The sequence below is a fragment of the Eimeria mitis genome, genomic scaffold, assembly GCF_000499745.2.
Source record: "Eimeria mitis Houghton genomic scaffold, Emh_scaff164, whole genome shotgun sequence".
Classification (NCBI taxonomy): domain Eukaryota; phylum Apicomplexa; class Conoidasida; order Eucoccidiorida; family Eimeriidae; genus Eimeria; species Eimeria mitis.
The window spans coordinates 10,805-16,510 of record NW_013569955.1 but is presented as its reverse complement, the minus strand read 5'-3'; positions in this window follow the sequence as shown (position 1 = coordinate 16,510).

Here is a 5,706-nt window from a genome sequence, read left to right as displayed (position 1 = left end):
TATATATATATATATATATATATATATATATATATATATATATATATATATATATATATACATATAACTACATCTCGGTTTACTGCTTCTCTAGCATAAAGAGAATAAAAAGAATGAAGCAGTAGAAAGCTTGTACTCCTAAACAAACAAAACCAAATGAAATAGTTAGTAGTATTGGGGTGTATGTACACCGCATGCACACATACACCGCAGAGCCGAACTTTTCACAGCAACAAACCCTCAGCAACAAACAGCGAAAAGAAAAATATAAAAAGAAAAAAAAATGTTGAAGAGGTTTCTGTACTTGTATTGAAGTGTACATACACCGTATACTGTGTATGCTGCCTATACACCCGACGGCTGCTCTCTCTTTCTCTATAAAGAAAGCTCTGCTTTCTATTGATTTTCTCTGCTGCTGCTGACGCGTAAGCAGCAGCACTAAACAAACAAGAACGTATACAGACAAATGAAATGAAATAAATGTTCTTCTTTCTGAACTTAAAACAAATGGAGAGGCATCTTGCCTGCAGCTAGCCACAGCAGCTAGCGAAAGAAAACAACCGTAGCTAGCTGCATCAGAAAATTATATTGTCGTAGCTAGCTGTAGCTAGCCGTAGCTAGCTAGCTACGGCTGCAGTGTACCCCAGCTAGCCGCCAGCAGGAGAGATGATGAACTGTTAGTTTTTGTTTTTTTATTTATTCTGTTTGTTTATATTTAGCTTGTGAGTGTTGTATGTTTTATGTGTGTCAGTTGTTTCTATCCTTACTTTGCTGCTGCTGCACCCTGCAGCAGCTGCGCTGCTATTGGATAGAAAGGGCTTTCTGGTTTTGTATTTTTTGCTGCTTCTATTGTTGCTGTATGGAGACGTGCTGCTGCTTGTTCTATGATAGGTTTTCCTCTCTCGCTGCTGAAAGCTGCTACTTGTGCTGCTGCTCTCTGCAGGGCCACAGATACACCGANGGTTTTCCTCTCTCGCTGCTGAAAGCTGCTACTTGTGCTGCTGCTCTCTGCAGGGCCACAGATACACCGAAGAAGGAATCGTTGCATAACGTTTCTTTTGCTGCTAGGTTTGGTAGGGTCTGGGTGGAGGCGAAGTGTTCACAGTCAAGGAAAGGAGAGGGAGAGAGGCCGACAAGTTGAGTATAAGGACTTTCTTGTGCAGCAGAAGAAAAAGAAAGAGCCTGGAGAGAAGAAAGCCATAGAGATGTTTCCATCTCCGCCACGTACAGCGGCGAACCCTCAGCTGGCTGCTGCTGCGATGAAGCCTCAAGCCAATACAACAATTTATCTGCTTCCCAGTTGCTTTGTGCTTGTATTGTGTGTGATACGAGTTCTAGTTTAGCAGATATTGTCGCCGATAGCTCCTCAGAAGGTAATTCCTTTTTGCTCATCGTGCTGTACACCTCCAGCACCACCACAAACAGACGCGCACCCTCTGCCTCCAGCTTAGATGCAACTGCGGCGGGCGGGGGCCCCTGCAGCTCTCCCAGTCTTCGTAGGTAACTCAAAGAGAGGTCGAGCGCCACGGCCTTCATGGCCCGCAACACTCTGTTCAATGTCTCTGCAGAAACCTGAAAAGGAACGCCTCGTGCTGACGGNGTTCTCGTCTCGTGTGAAAGGAGAAAAACTGCTAGAAAGAGAATCTTCATACAAGTTGGCTATGTGGTAATCCTCGAAAGAAGAAAGCGGAAACGCAGACCCTTCAGGAGGCGCCGCGTAGTGGCTGTATGTGCATGTTCCCAATACAGGTTCCTGCGAGGATGCAGAGCCCCCCCAGTACACCACATAGCGAGGCCCGTACTGAGGGTTCCAGCCCAAAGGCCTCTCCCACTTTTCAAATGCCGCTGCGCCGCGCGAAAGCAGCAACAGGCCGAAACATACAAGAAACGAAATCCGGGATGCCGCCCCCAAACGACGCGACAGGGGGTTCAAAGAGTTCATTATAACCTAAAAAGAAGATATGTCAACGAAAAATTCTAACAAAATCGAGAGAAAGAAAGGAAACGCAGACCTGTTTCCGGCACAACAACTCTCCGTGCGTGCCAACAATATTCCGTTATACCCGGTGGTACTTCGGCAGAGTATTATCATTCATGGCGGGTTTAAATGTATTTATTTCAAAATAAAACAAAACATATTGTAGAAAGCATTTCGCCAGCCCCGCCGGGCCGCAGTTCAAGTCGGGAGGCGTTCAAGCCTGAGTCGACGGCAGACCAGTCGGCAGTCAGTTGCACTCGGCAGTGGCTCGGGCCTTTAGAAGTGAAACAAGGTTATGCTAGTGAAACAATATATAGAATGAAACAAGATTATATCTCTTTGCTCGTGTTTTCCTCTCCTAAACTCCCTCACAAGCCGCAGGCTGCTGGGAGAAATATTTTCAAACGAACGGCGGATCGCTTCAGACCGACAGACAACAACCAGAGAGCTCCGCTGAGAACAACGAAAGACTGTTGCTTGCCGTGTGCAGCATCTAATCAACTTCACGTCGTAGTGTAATTAGAAGAAAACACAATTCAGAAAGTAATTTTCATTGAACTACTCGTCAATTTGAAGCACTTATTATTCTCCTTTCTTTTTCGGGTCTGTGTCTCGTGGGGCGGTATGCAGTATACATCCTCGGGGGCAAGGAGGGCTGTCTTCTTCGTTAACGTGCTTCCACAACTTTAGTAATAATGAACCCCCACCAATACTGCTTACTGCCATCAAGCAAACTTATTGTAAATGTTCTCAGGGGATTTACTCACTTCATTCGCACACGCTTCACCAGGGCTCCTCCCCGTTCTACTTGGTTTCTGAATATGGTGCAGGCGTCTGCTTCCTACACGAGTCGTTTAACCAGCAGTGATCTTTGCCGCCTTCTATTCCATAGTTTCTTGATAAGCTCGCGCATCTCAACATAGCCATCCCCCAAACAAACCTTCCAGTTTCCTCGGTGCGTTGCTGTTTGCACTGGTGTTTGCAGCAGCGGTACCCTCTTTACTGTAGCAATTCCTGCCGATATTTTGATCGTTTGTGCGTGTAATGTAGCAAAATATATTTGCAATGCTTACGTGCCCTCCTTGTAAGCTGTGTCTTGCCCCGTGCTTCTCCCCGACGCCCTCACGCCGCATCTTGCGCCGCGGTTGTTGACCGCAGATCATCAGTAGTGTTGAGAAATCATTAGATCGGGCACTCTTCAGTTTAAAGCAATTACGGAAATTAGGAAAGCCTTCCTCTAGAGGTGGAGTGTCTAGAATCGAGCCCCAAACACTAAACCCGTGCATCTGAGCGCTCACGGCCAAGTGAAGGAATGCACATCGTTTGCCTTGAGAACCCTATTGAAGCTTCCTCTTGTTTTAAGTGGAAGCCTAACTCTGGCTATTTTGTAAAGAGGGATTATAGTTCTATTCAGTTAGTACCTATTCTTCAGCGATCCTCTACTCGCTGCGTGCTGACACGAGTCTGAGCCGTCATATACCGGTAAGATGGCGATGCTGGCTAAAAGACGACAGGAGAAGTACAGAATATATTCATTTAATCGACGCTTTTCTCCTTCTGGCATTTAATTATTTGTGCACCTTTACTCCCCATGTGTGCAGAAGATCCTTCACGTCTCCTCCACTGTAAGGCCTTCCAGCAAAAATGCGCACCGCAAGTTCGAGTTGCATTCATTGCTTAGGTCAGTTTCGCCAGTTCGCAGGTTGAGAGGTAAGGAGGTTTCCGGGTAGTTGCAACATGGGCAAAGTGTAAACACCGAAAGTGCAGTGTTAGATGCACTCCCCTACACCCTCCTAGATGCTGCTTGTGACAGCAAATATGAGTGATGCCGAGATTCGGCCAACAAAAAAATAGCATGTAACGCAAATGCTTCTATGGCTATGTCCAAAAGCCTCTGCAACCCCGAGGCATCAGCAGCCTTCAACACTATCATATGCCTTTTCTGCATCTTCCTGAGCAGTCGCTGATCACCGTGCACTCAGGCGCGGATCCGGCTGCAGCGCCAGCAATGAGTTATCTGTTTCTTTCAAGTAAGAAAGCTCCCCTTACAGTACTGCTGCGTTTCTGACCATTCCACTTCCAGGATGCCCAATATACACATAAATTCGTCCGGGTCTATCGCCTGGATCGTTACTTAAAAGCCAATTTCCTAGTGTTGCAGTCGACAACCTGCTGTTATTCGAAGATTGCAGGTCATCCCCGAACCAGGTAAATATAGATGTGTAGGGGTTCTCGGTCTGTGCCGAAGACCGTCGTGAACTGCAGTAAAATCAAAAACACCTTTTCTCAGAAGCATCTGACTTTCCCGCCCCAATCGTGCTGGGCGCAGCTTCATAACGGCCTGCGGCTGGCCCGAAGAAGTGCCACCCGTCATATAATTTGCACCACTTGGTGGAACTCCTGCTGTAAGGCTACCCCATACGCAAGCATAACTAATCTGCATTTCCTGCGCAAACTACAACTATGGAGAATTGGTAAACACCGGCTTGGCCCTGGATAGCCAGCCTGCACAGAGGCAACGGAGCAACGTCAGCGAAAACCACGCGAGCTGAGAAGCACCACCACCTCAAGCTTGCCAATCTGAAACATGCTAGAAGCAAATAGAGACATCTGCCCTTTCTGGAATTACTGGCATTCTGGCGTTGTAAAGGAGGTAGCTCCGGAGGCAGACGATATCCTTAGCTAGCCAGCTTCGATGAAGACAAATTCGTTCCATGGAAAATCTGTAACCTGTCCAACTAAAAATTTGTCGCCAAAATGCAACAAGATGGATGTCTTAGATGTTGCTGGTCGCCGAAAAACCCTTACTCACCTTGTATATCGCTGAATATATTTGTGTGGGGCGAGGGGCCCAGCGAACATACGCGAGGTCGAGTGAGCACTACCCCGTGCCGTGCAGGAAGACAAACCGTGCCGTGCGTGAAAATAAAGCCTATCCTGCTTACTGGATGCTACTGCCTTTTGTTGTATTTCTCAATATCTTAGACCAGCCGACGCCGAAAAAATTGTCTACGTCGATCCAGGGGTAGAGACTGGGCTCCTGAACCCTTGAGATTCCCTACAGAGATTCTCTAGGGCCTAATAAGGACTCTTCAGCCGGATATTGCTATTCCAAAATTTGGCCAGCTTAAGAATATTTCTGGCACTGTTTAATACGTTGCATGCAGTAGTTTATCTCGGGAACGACTATCCAGCCCCGGCTCCATTACGGAAAGGCAGCTTGGACGAGCGCTTGCAGACCCAACGACGTGGCCGGATGAAGGCGCTAGAATTTTCGTGGTTTTTGCATCTGTTACAATAAATGTTTACGAATCTGTGTTAAACAAGGGGAAAATTGTCTAAGTTACACTTTTGGAGGCGAAATTATTGAAGCCGGCGCAGATTCGCTCAAGGCTGGAAAGGAAGAGGAAAGCGGCCGGTTCGGTTCAAACACACTAGGTTTACGAGGTTGCACTCGGCAAATCCACAGTTCCTACTCTGCTTACTCATTCACCGCTTTCAGCAATGGCGGCTGGTTTAGCACTTAGAGACTACCTCTGGTCCCTCGGTCTAGGGTTTCTCTCATTTGCGGCCGGGTCTTTGGTTATGCACAAAGTGCTGTCGCCAGATCTGTCTGAACCCGACCTAAATGGCCGGTTGACAGCTCAGCGTGACGCTATTAAGGAGGTTGAACAATTTTCACGCGGAACAGATTAAGAGCGAGCCGGTTCTCTCAAAAAATCGATCTT